Genomic DNA, 14,922 nt, shown 5'->3' on the forward strand with positions numbered 1-14,922 from the left:
TGCTGAGCTCATCATAGCAGCTGCTTCCCAGTGAAATGCTGGCAAAAACATTAAGTGGTTAAAAGAGGAGCCATGTTGTGATGACTTCATGAAGGCGGAGTTTCAGAAAGAGCAGAAGTTTCTTAAAGAGACAGAGGCCCAATTTTAAGGTCCTAAATTACAAAGTCAAATTTTTATTGAAGTCATATTTGATATAAACAGCATTTTAAAGCAACTGAATTTAACATAGTTGCTAGATTGTTCTACAAAATGATTCTGTGTGACAGGAAAATACATAATGCTGTCTCTTTAAGGGTGACAGCTTTTACATTTTTAAGCTTCAAAAACTCAGCAGATGTGCTGCCACTTCTTATTAGTAGGGATCTTTCTATTAAAATGCATTATTTATGCTAATTCCAAGCCCCTCCTGACACCGCACTGAAACATTGTCCAAGAAAATCGGTTCGGGGGTCACGAACAAATGACCAAATGAGCCAACAGTGATATCATATTAAACCTTACATCATATGCTTTCTAGACATACCCGGTTTTGTCAAAGGTTTTTTATTTTATTTTTGTAAATCATAAAAGTACCAAAACCTCCGAACAAATTGTCAAATAGCGAATGAATTATACAAAATAAACCTGACAACTTAGGTATGAAAATAAGGATTAATTTGTGAGCTTTAATATTATATTGGTACCAAACCTGCAGAATCAGTGTGCGTGACGCCCCACGCATATCAACACACGAACGGACCTCGCCCGAGTCGCCCCTTCTAGCTTCTGTAAGCTAAATGTGGCTACGTAGTGAAGCTAGCTAAAAATGAATAACCGGAGTTTTAAGCCTCCCGCGGTTCTAAAAGCGGTGGAGTGACGCCCTCCTGAGCTTTTTACCGTGTGCACGGTTCTAGCGAGGACGCCGGTTTAACAGATTGTTTGTGATTTTGCAAAATGAAAAGCGGACGGATCATCCCGCTGGCTGAACATGACATCTACCGCGCTTCTCCTGAACCCCGCGCTAAGACTGCAGGAGAGTTAAACAGTTAAATCTAGTCGAAACTTTTACAAAAGAGGAGAAATTAAGCAAACAAGGTCGCTTCACCTCCTCACCTGAACATGGGGTTGTCCATCCTCCTCCTCCTGTGGATCACACTGGTATGCTTTGCTTCCCGATTTGTTACAAATGGCTTTGTTACAAAGCCATTTGTTACAAATCTGGGCTTTGTAATGGACGCAAATTTTAAGTTGGATAAACAAATCAGTGCCGTTGTGAAAACGAGCTTTTTCCATTTGAGGCGGCTTGCTAAGATTAGGAATATTGTACCAGTGGATTATTTTGAAATATTAATCCATGCTTTTATCACAACACGACTGGATTACTGTAACTCCTTATATGTGGGTGTCAGCCAGTCTTCTTTGTCCCGTCTTCAGCTGGTCCAGAATGCGGCTGCTCGGCTCTTAACTGGATCGCGGAAGAGAGAACATGTTACCCCGATTTTATATTCTCTGCACTGGCTGCCGGTACATTTCAGAGTGCATTTTAAGATTCTTTTATTTGTATTTAAATCTTTAAATGGCCTTGCTCCCTCCTATCTCTCTGAGCTGCTACATATACGCTGTCCTCCTCGAGCTCTTAGATCAGCGAGCCAAATGAACCTGGAGGTGCCGAGGACTTCCAGGAGGCAGAGAGGAGACAGGGCGTTTGCTGTTGCAGCTCCCAAACTTTGGAATTCCTTACCTATGTTGGTAAAACAGGCCCCCTCTATAGCAATTTTTAAATCTGCTCTTAAGACTTACCTTTTTTGGTTGGCCTTTGATTCAGTTTGAGATGCTGCTTTTCTGTATTTATCTGGGTATGTTTATGTATTATATAGAGTGTTTTACGTCACTGCATTGTTGGTTTTTATGTGTTTGAATTTTGATTTTTATTTGTTTAATCTTGTGATTGTACAGCACTTTGGTCAGTGGTACTGTTTTAAAGTGCTATATAAATAAACTTGCCTTGCCTTGCCTTGCCTGTCATTATTTAGTATAATAATTTTTAAAAAGCGGATTAGATTCGTTGTTTTTATGGGCCATGGGAATTATGCATAACGACCTGTATATGTGTGGTTTAGGTACATGATTCGCGTTAGCAGATTTGCTCGGTTTTTGACATGGGCGGCATGGACAACCGCCCAGGGCATCATCATGTGGGCGGCGGCAGGATGAAGTGACTGTATTTATTCTGAAATAATATATTCTGGACACCTTTTATGAAAAACTGTACTTTCTTTGGCACTTTTTCAGATGGTGGGTGGGTAGTAGGAAATTTTCCATGAAAAAATAAATCTAAAAACGATCTCTATTTTCAGTCAACAAAATAAAAAAACTACTAAACATAGCCTTAAGTGAATGTGTTTATCTGATGAAGCAGCCTAATTGACATCTAAGAAGGAAGTTTCAATGAAATGCATTAAAAAATAAACATTTTGGTGCAAGTCAAAAATTCCCTAAAATTACATATTTTAAAAAACAAACAATAAATCCCTATTTCCTACCACAAATATCAAGGAAACTATTAAATATGGCCAAAATGGATGCCTTTATATTCAGCAGCCTAATTTATCTTTAGTAGAGACGTTTTATTTAAATCTGATGATAGATACAAATTTGAGGAGCGGTCAAAAAATACTCAATTTTTGAATTTTTTTCCGTCGGTCAAATTAGCTTTGGTAGCATTTTTGTGGCCTAATAAATCTTTATTAAACAGTCCCAGACCCCTACAAAAAATTGAGTTTGTTAAGATCACATAGTTAACTGGAAAAAATAGTTTTTGGGTCATGGTTTCAACATATATTTTTTAATATGGAATCCCAAAAATGCCATGTCTGCTGTTAGGGTCAATATTGAAATTTGTTTTATTTTTCAAAATAACATTTTTTTAAAGAAACTTAATTTTAAAAGTAAGCTATCACCGTGCATTTTCATGTTTTGCAATATTAATTACATATTTTTAAAGAATGTCATTACTAATAAGTTTCAAATTAATTTCTTTTTTAAGTAATCAGCTTTCAAAAACCCCATATTTTTATACTCAAAGGTGGGTTTGTGGCAAGGTACATCTACGCCCCAAAATTTCAAAAACCTTTAGACATAATGGGCTGAAACTTTTCCTGCTCTTTTCTGTTAATACACTTGAAAGAAAAATGCATTTAGAGTACTAAAAATCTAAAGAAAGAAAAGTACAATAAAATTCTGAGCAAAAAAACGTTCAGCAAATACATCTTTGCCTCCGTCATAATCGCCCTTTGGCCATTTCCTGAATCAGAAGCTACAATCGTAAGCCAACTTCAGCTTCGATCCAGACGGTCAGTTAGGATCGCCGCCACAGCTAGAGGACTAGACTGACGTTTCCTTCTGTGCAGTCCTGTTCTGTTTAGGATCCTGCTCAGAGTGCGCATGCTATTAATGGTTTAATCCACAGTGCAAAGCAGCATCTGTATCTCTCCATGTATTAGACCAAACATGAAGGGAAACTTGACCAAGGGAAACTAGAACAGTTAGCCACTGTACTAATCTAGCATAAAACCGCCACTTCCTGGACATACAATTATCACGTTTAATTGTACGTGATACAATTAAACGTATCACGTTTATTAAACGTGATACGTTTAATACGTCTTATTAAATGTATCACGTACGTCTAATACGACGTAATAATACGTCTTATTAGACGTACTTGTTAAGTACGTCTAATAAGATGTAATAGACGTAAGTCGTACTTATCTTACATCTAAGTATCACGCTATAACGTGATAGCACTCAAAATATTTATAATGCGCTTCAATACAAATCAAACCAAAATTAATACTGTTCCATCTGAGGACAGTCGGGAATAAAACCCACTTACGTTTTTCAGTTGAATGTGTTTGGCTCATTTGTCTACACTGGGCCACACATATATACAAGCATGAACACCAACACAGGCTTAAAGATAAACAAGTGTATAACACCCCCAGCCCCAAATGAAGGATTGTGGCTTTACTGATGAACAGTGAGGTTTATTGGAAGTAAACCCTGAAGTAAACACACACACACAAAAAGCACAGTGTAAGCTACAAAAACACACTCTTACAACCAGAATGTTTCAACTAAAAATAATGTTCACCTCTAAAAATATCAACTCTAATTCAAAACTATGCCCTAGTGTTTATATACAACAAATTCACAATTTCAATCGATTAAAAAATTAGAACCATCCTTATTTACAAAAGAAACATACCTTGTGCCTCTGTCAAGGGGGCCGTTAATAACAAGACACATTTTAACACGTTGTTGTAACTTGTCTTCTGTTCCTTTCTGTCGTTAAGCTGCCATTCTACAACATATATAGAGCAAAATAAAAATAAAATAACATCAAATCTATTTGGAAATGTTTTGATGGTTTGAAACATCTCCTTTACTAGAAGGTGTGAATCACTTCAGAGCTTTTCCTGGTTGCCATAGCAATAGCAACTAATGTTACACTTCTGACTGATGATGTCACTAGGATCACTATTGTGTCATAGATCCTATGACATCAGCTCTGAAACCTCTTGAATAGTTTACTTGTGTTCTAAAGTCAGACCTGCAGAAGCCAGCGAATTTATAGTGAGTTGTAATCTTTTCATCGTGAGACAGAAACGAAAGATGGATTCCAGACGATTACTGAAGAAGACAAAGAAGACCGGACCAAGGAAAGATTTGAACCGACTACAAAAACAGGATGAACCTTTAGATACCTTCCTTTCAAATGTACCTAAATTTATGCAAGATGTGGAAGCAATTGCTCGGGATTCAGAACTTCGACATGCACAGGAGGAGGAGGAGAGATATCAAGCCATCATTCGAAAATCACAGAAGAAGAGACCGAGCACAAGAAAACGAACTGCTTACGAAAGGGAGATGGTTAGTGAAGGCAATGATTCGGAATATGTGCATCAAGAGAGGGAGAAAAAAGTTCCTGGAAAGGATCAATTTGAAGACAGACGTAAGACGATGGCCTATGTAAATCTGGAGGAGATAAAGAGAAGAGAAGCTGCCAAAGACGCCTTAGAGGAGGAAAAGTTTCATAAAGAAATGGCCAAGAGGGAGTTTGCCCAAAAATTACTTGACAAACAGGAGAAGGAAAAGAAAATTGAAATGCAAAAGTCTTTGACTGCAGCATGGGATGGTCAAGTTGAATATAAACAGCAGAAGATGGGAATGGAGAAGGTTAGAAAGCAAGGGTCTGATTCCTTGACCAAATCAGAAAGGTTACATCGAATGGAGGATTGTAAGAAGAATGTTTACAATAATCTGGACAACATCAAGAAAAAAGAAGCTGCCAGCTACATTGTCTTAGAGGAAAAGCGATGCAAAGAGAGGGCTAAGCAGCAGCTAGGGCAACAGATACGAGAGGAACAGGAGAGGAAAAAGAAAGCTGATTTGAAAAAGTCTCTGGCTGACACATGGGATGCTCAGATTCAAGATAAACAACAGAAGAAGAAGGAAAAGGCTGAAATTGAAAGGCAACAAATGGCTGCCATAATGGAGTCAGACCGACGGCATCAAATTGAGGAAATTGAGATGAGGAGACGGAAGAAAGAGACATACAGGAAATGTATGGAAATGGAAATGTACGGGACTGAAAGGCAAGCGGTGCTTCCTGGATATAGAGCTGAGGAAGTTGGAGCCAGGAGAGAAAAGAAGGAGGCTCAGCAGATCTTGAAGACACAGGACAATGTTAGTGAACAAAGAAGAGCTGTTCCATCTAAATCGGTCGTTCATGATCATGACATTGACTGCAACGTTCCTGTTAAGGACAGGATTCGTGAAATCCGTAAAAAAATAGTGTACGACCAAATGTCATTAAAAAAGAAGGAAGAAGATACCAAAAGGACTTTAATGGAAGATAAGTTATTGAAAGATATTAAACATCGGGAAGCTGCAGAGATAAAGCGTGAAAAACTGGAGAAAGAGAAAAAAGCTGCAGCTACCAAGTCTATGACTGATTCATGGGATTCTCAGATACAGCGCAAACAGCTGGAGAAAAAGAAACTTTGTGACTTTGAAAGGAAAGACATGCTTTCCTTAATCGAATTGGATAGAGTGTGTGGAGGTGAAAATAATAAAAGAATCCAGCTTGATATAAAACAGCCGATTTATCATGAAGTTTGGACGACTCTGCCAGCAGCAGAACCAGGGAGAAGAAGCTCCAAGTCCTGTGTGGAAACTGCTGACAAACATGACACAAAACCTAGCAGTGCTTACAGACCTTTACTGAGTCGACAGAAAGTTATCAGTACCAAACCTGTCAAACTTCCCTCTCTGAACTCCGACTCAGCGCACCTCCCTGAGAATTGCCAACACAAAAATGTAAAACTCCCATCCATTCCCAGGCCCAAATGAAGAATATGTTTCTCAGTTGGCCAAGGAATGTGATGGGATTCCCCTGGAGGATCTGAACCAAGTGGCTGAGGAGAGGGAAGTCTGGGCCTCCATACTTAGGCTGCTGCCCCCACGACCTGGATGGATGGATGGATGGATGGATGGATGGATGGATGGATGGATGGATGGATGGATGGATGGATGGATGGACGGCTGGATGGATGGCTCTTCAAACCAGTTTTTCCTTTTCTCTTCTGCCTGTCTGTGAAAACAGCAGCTTTCACTTATCGACTTATCGTTTACATAACATTTTTGTAAGATTGTCTGTTAGCTACGTCAGACATATGAGGCCTTAGCTTTGAAGGTAGCATACAGGGTATTAGTAAGTTTAAGTCATTGTAAGTCATTTGAACAAAAGGTTTTCTCTGGGTGCTCCAGTTTCCCTACAAAAATAGATAGATAGATAGATAGATAGATAGATAGATAGATAGATAGATAGATAGATAGATAGATAGATAGATAGATAGATAGATAGATAGATAGATAGATAGATAGATAGATAGATAGATAGATAGATAGATAGATCTTGTCTGTAATTTTCTTTATTAGTAAAATTAAGTAATCCTACTTAATCAAATACAAGTTTTCTCTGGGTGCTCCAGTTTCTCTAAAAACACAAGTGACAGACAGACATTGTAATTTGCTCTGTTAATAAAATCAACTAATCTTGCTTTAAACTAAAGTTTTCTCCGGGTGCTCCGGTTTCTCTACAAACACAAATGACAGACATACAGACAGACAGATAGATATTGTCTGTAATTTTGTCTATTAGTTAAATAATTCTACTTTAAACATAAATTCTTTGCAGGTCTCAACAAACAGGATGGATGGATGGAGAGATTTAGAGCAACTTTGCATTAAAAGTGTCATTATTATGACACTTTTAATGTCATAATTAAAAGTGAGGCCTTTTAATTATGACAATTAAAATGAAAAGGCCTCACACACCTTATATATATTAAGTTATATATGAATATGAATATATATATATACAGTACAGACCAAAGGTTTGGACACACAGTTGTGTCCAAACTTTTGGTCTGTACTGTATATACAGTATATATATATATATATATATATATATATATATATATATATATATATAACAACATAACCAAGTTGCCTGCAACTTGGTTATGTCGTTCCATGTACGCTTATATACATGGAACGACATATATATATACAGTACAGACCAAAAGTTTGGACACACCTTCTAATTCAATGGGTTTTCTTTATTTTCATGACTATTTATAAGGCAAGAAATCCCACTTATTAACCTGACAGGGCTCACCTATGAAGTGAAAACCATTTCAGGTGACTACCTCTAGAAGCTCATCAAGAAAATGCAGAGTGTGTGCAAAGCAGTAATCACAGCAAAAGGTTGCTACTTTGAAGAAACTAGAATATAAGGGGTATTTTCAGTTGTTTTACACTTTTTTGTTTAGTGCATATTTCCACATGTGTTATTCATAGTTTTGATGCCTTCAGTGTGAATCTACAATGTCAATAGTCATGAAAATAAAGGAAACTCATTGAATTAAAAGGTGTGTCCAAACTTTTGGTCTGTACTGTATATATATATATATATATATATATACTGTGTATATATATATACATATATAAGGTCATTACATGACAAAAGGTCATTAAGTTGAGACTTTTCCACAGGAGACAAGTGTTCCTCAGTCAGATCAAATGACACTTGGACCTGTTGATTGAATTGACTTGAGTTGGTGGTTATGCGAGTTTGGTCCATGTCTACGCGACATATAAGGTTTGGCTGAAATGGAGTACAGTCCAGAACAACATCCTCTTTAAAGACAGGGAAAAACTGGCCTAGTTCCATCCCTGTCCCCAATTTTTGGTGATTAATATCTACATAATGATGTCTACCAAAAAGGTAACTTCTAAACCAATTATATGCCGTTCCTCTAATCCCACTGAGGTGCAGCTTGGTCAGTAATATATGTATATATATACTTATATATATATATATATATATAAGTATATATAATATTTTATTTACTTTATTGAAAGTGCCATGTTACAATAAAATTACAACAATGCAATAGCACAAACGTTCAAAGGAGTGAGCAGAAGTGTAAACGTATTAAGCCCCAGCCCTTCTCCAGCAACATCACAAAATGATCTCATCTTGTTTATATGTATTTTATAAGTACACCTTCATTTTACTTCCTGATTCTTGATTAATGCAGTACACACATTGATATATTAATAATAGCTCTAATAACAGTATTAACTACAGAATATTGCTAATGTTGATTTCCAACAATAAAGTAACAATAGCAACATAATACATCAAGACAGTTTCTCATATTTAGTGTAAGCCATATTCTTAAAAAAAATGTTTGAATTGTTTAATGTTTAGACATTGTTTTAATTCCACAGTCAAACTGTTTCATAGTTTCACACCACAAACTGAAATGCAAAAACTTCTTCTTATGGTTCTGATCTTACAACGTTTGAATTTGTATTTTCCTCTGAGGTATAAAATTCTTCTTCTTTTGAAAACAATTTTGGAATATTTTCTGGTAACTGTTCATTATGTGCTTTAAATAAGACACACACTGTTTGTATTTTCTCCAAATCAGTAAGTTTTAGCAATCTAGATTGTATAAATAATGGATTTGTGTGAGCCAGGTAGCTGACCTTATTAATAATTCTTATTGCTCTTTTTTGCAGCAATTAATTTGCAATTAGTGGTTGTAATGAATTTGCACAGTTAGACCTTGTCTAAAATACGACGGTCCTTGTGTGCCCAGTTCAGATCTGGCACTTTGGCTTTGGAGACCAGGATGTTTTCGTTCAGTCCCAGAGGAAGACCGAAGATGTTCTTTGTGTGATTTGGGGAAAACTGAGAGTGAAGTCCACTTTTTGTTTTACTGGTACTTTAGGTTGAGAAATGATTTATTTACTAAAATTAGAAAGAGGACATTTTTTGTTTAAAGAATATTTATGTCTGTCTGCTTGTGTCACAGCTGCTGTTGTGCAGTGACCACTCGCACCTGATCATCATCCTCCTGATCTCCAGCTGCTGCCTTATAAGGACGGAACTCCCCCTGCACGGCGTCAGATTGTTGTGAAACCCTCAGCGGTAACACCTTCAGACCTGCTACAGAGCTGAGCTGACTGCCCAGAATCTAACCTGTCTGTCTCTCCCTCAGCAATCCCTCTCCTGTCCCTGATCCCTGACCCTCTCCGTTGGATAAGAACCTCCTGGCTTCGACCCCCCGGCTTGTCTGACCGGATACCCGTTTCGACCTGGACTCTGGACCCGCGGGCTCGGATCCCCTGTTTGCCCGGCCCGAAGATCAGGGGCCGCCTGATCCTGATTTGATTCCCTGGTTCTGACCCAGGCCTGTCTGACTAAGAGTTTGTTGACCTCCCAATAAATACGTGGTTGGTAATTTTCTGTTCAGTCCCTGTGTCCATCAGTGCCTGAGCCTGACAGCTTGTTTGAATATGTTTTTCTTGTGTCTTGTAAGCCTTTGCAGGCTGGGTGCCTATAAAAAGGTAAATGCCACTTATCTATTTGTCTGTCTGTCTACGAAGATCAGACACTGTAGTTTATCTCATCTAAGTACTATAGGTCATAATAACCTTTTCTAATATGTACGTTAATACTTAGCTCTCTTTGTCAGTCTTTCTGTCTGTAAATCCCGTTTTGTTTTTTTATCTTATTTTGTAAGACTGTAAGTGATGCGTATCAATCAATCAATCAATCAAATTTTATTTGTATAGCACATTTCAGCAGCAAGGCATTTCAAAGTGCTTTACATCATAACAAACACAGAATCACAATGCAATATAGAATCAATCATTAAGTCAAGTTACATCAATAAATTTGTAATTGATTACATTTCAAATACAATTCTAAACAGGTGGGTTTTCAGTTGAGATTTAAAAGAAGTCAGTGTTTCAGCTGTTTTACAGTTTTCTGGAAGTTTGTTCCAAATTCGTGGTGCATAGATGCTGAAAGCTGCTTCTCCTCGTTTGGTTCTGGTTCTGGGGATGCAGAGCAGACCAGAACCGGAAGACCTGAGAGGTCTGGAAGGTTGATACAATAAAAGCAGATCTTTAATGTATTGTGGTGCTAAGCCGTTCAGTGATTTATAAACTAACAACAGTATTTTAAAGTCTATTCTTTGAGCTACAGGGAGCCAGTGGAGGGACTTTAGAACTGGTGTTATGTGCTCTATCTTCCTGGTTTTAGTGAGAACGCGAGCAGCAGCATTCTGGATCAGCTGCAGCTGTTTGATTAATTTGTTGGACAGACCTCTGAAGACGCTGTTGCAATAATCAATACGACTGAAGATGAACGCATGGACGAGTTTCTCTAGATCTGGCTGAGACATTAGTCCTTTAATCCTGGAAATGTTCTTCAGGTGATAGAAGGCCGACTTTGTAACTGTCTTTATGTGGCTCTGGAGGTTCAGGTCAGAGTCCATCACTACTCCCAGGTTTCGGGCCTGATCGCTAGTTTTCAGTTGTAATAACTGAAGCTGTGCATTGACTCTAGATCGTTCCTCTTTAGGTCCAAAAATAATAACTTCAGTTTTGTTTCTGTTCAGCTGGTTAAAAGATAAAGAACTTTCAAAGATAACAGCGAAGTGATCCGACAATGCGACATCATTTACAGAGACATTGGAAATATTCACACCCTTACTGATAACCAGGTCCAGTGTGTGTCCTTGAGTGTGTGTTGCTTGTTTGACATGTTGTGTTAGACCAAAAGTCTCTAAAATATTAGCGAGCTTTTTTGCCCCTCTGTCTTGGGGGTTGTCAACATGAATGTTGAAATCACCAACAATTATTAAACAATCATAATCAATACATATGAGAGATAGAAGTTCATTCAAGTCAGTAAAGAAATTTTCCACAAAAGTTGGAGTTTTGTATAAAGTTACAGTCAAAGTTCGTTTGTGGCCTTTAACCTCAATTCCAAGATACTCAAAAGAGGTGAAGTGACCCAAAGAGATTTTACTACAATTTATGGTATTCTTAAATATTGAAGCCACGCCTCCTCCTTTTTTGTGTTTTCTATTCTCACTGAAGAAACTGTAGTTAGGAGGCGCAGATTCAATTAGTACGATCGATTCATTATTATCATTCAACCATGTTTCTGTCAGAAACATAACATCAATATTATGCTCAGTGATGAAATCATTAATTAATAGAGCCTTAGCACAAAGAGATCTGGTATTTAAAAGAGCGAGTTTAAGTGACTTGGAGGCCAAGAAATCTTCAGTCTGAGGTTCCTTTAGGCAGGGGAACAGTCTGATGTTTGAATTAGGTCCCCTATATTTTATGTTTCTGTTTCTTGTAAATTTTCTTGTAGTGATCCGGACAGGTAATGTCCTGTTCTGCAGTGCCGAGGGGCCAGGCACATTCTGGAGCAAGAAGGGCGTAAAGATAAAGTCTGGACCCCGGCCTCAGACCTCAGAAACGCAGAGTGATGGATCCTCTGGGACGTTAGAGTCAGGTGGCTTAAATGAAGTGAGGTCTGCTACGTGAGCGCTAAGAAGAGACGTCCCAAGTACAACCTGTTGATTCATTCCATCTGTAAATTTAAGAAACTCCGGTCCAGAAGACATTTCTCCATGTGTATCTTGTGAATCCTGTGAATGAGTGGGTGAGCAGAGAGGGAGGGGAGAAGGAGGAAGGGAACTAGTCGCTCCGTCTCCAGTCGATGTTATATCAGCTGTTTTTGCCTGATAAGCCGACGGTTCCTTCCTAGTCAGAAATCCTTGAGCCTGTTCTTCTGAAGCGATGATCACGTTGCTGTCCTTGTTGATAAAGTGAAAAAGATTTGCAGTGAGCAACTTTATCCCATGTTTATTAAGATTGCGTCCGCTTCTTCCAAAGAGGTGAACGCGCTGCCAATAGATCCAGAGGTTATCGATGAAGGTCACTGAGCTGGCAGAGCAGCTTTTAATCAGCCATTTGTTTATCATGTCCAGCCTGGAGTGTTTTTCGTCTCCCCATTGAGGTGATGGAATTGGACCACTGAGAAATAACTTCATTTTTAACTTTCCCATAGTGTTCAGTAGAATATTAAAGTCCTTTTTCAGAATCTCAGATTTCTGCTTTGCCACATCGTTGGCTCCAACATGCACAACTAAGGACTCAATATCTGGCTGATCAGTGGTCAGCGAAAGAACTTTACGAGTTAAATCAGATACAGTGTCACCAGGAAAAGAAATTACTCTCGTTTTCTTGGGATTGCAAACGTGACTGATTCCATTTACTGCCTCATCTCCAACAATAAGCACTTTTGGCATACCTTTCGTTTTCCTGGTAGCCGCTTTGTCCTTTGGAGCTTTGGGGGGTGGATGTGTTGGTCTTGCCTCATTGTTGATGTTTGAAAGCGAGGTTTCACTCAGAGGCTCAGGCTGGAGTACAGAAAATCTGTTTTTCAGTGGGATTCCCACAGAGTCAGAATGTTTTGAGGCCCGGGCTGGTCGCTCTGTCCTTGGGAGCGGGGTCGGTGGAACCGTTTTGGTTGCAGCTGCTTGTTTGTTTTTCTTTGGTGGAGCAGGTGTTGAGGTTGAAGGTGGGTTTCGGCTCAGAGCCGGCCACGCTGATTCGTCCAGGTGAGGGGTTCTTCCTGTCAGTCGCCTCATCGGATCTGCGGTGTGAGACGTTTGCTTCGGCTTGGCACCCAGAGCGTTCCAGGGTGAGCTGCTTGATGCAAGGTGTACAGCCTCTCCGTTGATTTGAGGAAGAGTTGTCTGATTTCCACAGTTAGCGTTGATTTCAAAGTTAACCTCCAGCTGTTTGATCTTCATTTCTATAGACTGAAGTCGTTGTATAATACTGCTAATGTCCTTGGGGTCGGCCGGAGGCATTTTGTCCTGGTTCAACTTGGAGATGAAGTTGGTAAAGTAAGGTAAAAATAAAAGTAAGAAAATCCCCCAGTCCTTAGGTTTGTAGTAATCCAGTTATGATGTTGAAAATGTGAATATAACTATAAAAACTGTCACTTTAAAAGTAGCTCAGGCGAAGTTATCAGTAAGGACGGGAGAGAGCAGGACAAGCTGTTGCTCCTTCAGCTGCCAGACGATCTCTCCGTGCGTAGTGTGATTATTCAGTAATTTTGCCATGTGCTCAGAAAAAAAACATCTAATAACAAATGTTTATTTTATGTTAAGATAAAGATCTTAACATAACAATATTACATTTGTCCTCTGTCTACATTTAAAGGAATACATTGCATTTTTTTAGTTTGATGCTCCGTCATGCGAGCTTCCAGCATTGAGGCACAAAACACTGACGCTCCGTCATGTTAGTGGTTAACATTGTCTGTCCATCATGTGAAGTGTCGGGACTCTGGTTCCAAGCATTTGCGGTGTTATTCTTGGCACAAACTCCTCTTTACAGCTGTAATTTTGCTGTGCACAAAATATTTCACTGCTTTCCAGTCTCTCCCATTGTCCCTTAGGATCTGATTGTCATTTATGCATCTTTCACAGTCCACTTTTCCAGGGATATTCAGTTCCTTCAGAAAGTCCTTGAAATGGTGGATGATGACTTCTTTTTCTGTCTCAGACCAGCGCCGTCTGGATTTCTCTGTAACCAAATCAGGAAAGAGAATGAATAAATTGATTAATAAAAATCACCAACACCAAATTTAGGAAATAAAAGTCAAGGTTTTTCATGTAGACAGTGTTTTATAGAAAGAACTAAATAACATACCCTTTTGACTTGATGGCAATGATGACTTTTTATAGTTCATTTCCTGGAGAACTGTCTTATGTCCTGTGGAAGTCACAGTATCCGTGGACAACATCATGGAAGAACTTGCCTGAACTTTTCTTGTGACCATGCCTTCTTTCACCTGGAGTTTGCAAAGCTTATGATGTCTCCAGAGATCTGTCTTGACATACATAGCAAAGCAAAACTTGCAAGGTAGGCAGTTGGTTGCAGCTGCTTGATAGGTTGCTTGCCTTTTTGGTATGATTTGTCCTTTTCCTGAAGACAGAACAGAACAGTTGTGGTGGTAGTTTCCCATGTTTTGCACTTTGGTCAACAGCAAGGACTGCATTGCTGATCCTTGCTTGTGCACAACTGCCTTAGCCACATCAGGTTTGTTGGAATGCTTCTGTTTGAGATGTCTTGTGATTTTTATATAAAGCTTCTCACAGTAAAGACAATAATTCTTCTTGTCGTAGACACGTTGATGTGCAGTGTTTGAAGACATTTTAACTGTGATGTTATGTTGTTGAGTGTTACTGCCATTTGAGTGCTGCTCAGATTTAGAAGATGGTTTTCTGTGGATTACTTCAGTATTTGTAGTTTCTTCATCCTCTGATTGTGGGTCTTCATCTACTTGTTCATCTGACTTTTCCAGAGAAAGGGAAACTTGTTCTTCAGTATTCTGAAAGAAAATGCAGCTTATTAATTACTTTGCAAGCAAGGGAAAAATATGATACATGCATCACTTTTTTTACACAGTTATAATTTTCTTTA

The 14,922-nt window shown here is 38.7% G+C and overlaps 1 protein-coding gene and 1 long non-coding RNA gene across 2 annotated transcripts in view; one reads left to right on the forward strand and one right to left on the reverse strand.

Annotated features, from left to right (window-relative positions):
* The window catches only part of LOC116718467 (uncharacterized), an 18,155-nt gene extending 3,686 nt beyond the window's left edge, over positions 1 to 14,469 (forward strand). Inside the window, exons 2-3 of the long non-coding RNA XR_004338934.1 lie at positions 237 to 239; positions 14,457 to 14,469. This is a non-coding gene — a long non-coding RNA (uncharacterized LOC116718467). The remainder of the gene's footprint in view (positions 1 to 236; positions 240 to 14,456) is intronic.
* Positions 1 to 14,922, reverse strand: part of LOC116718462 (adhesion G-protein coupled receptor G5-like) — a 90,546-nt gene that overhangs the window by 18,587 nt on the left and 57,037 nt on the right. The window lies entirely within an intron of this gene.

Source organism: Xiphophorus hellerii, chromosome 4, assembly GCF_003331165.1.
Source record: "Xiphophorus hellerii strain 12219 chromosome 4, Xiphophorus_hellerii-4.1, whole genome shotgun sequence".
NCBI classification, from domain to species: Eukaryota; Metazoa; Chordata; class Actinopteri; order Cyprinodontiformes; family Poeciliidae; genus Xiphophorus; species Xiphophorus hellerii.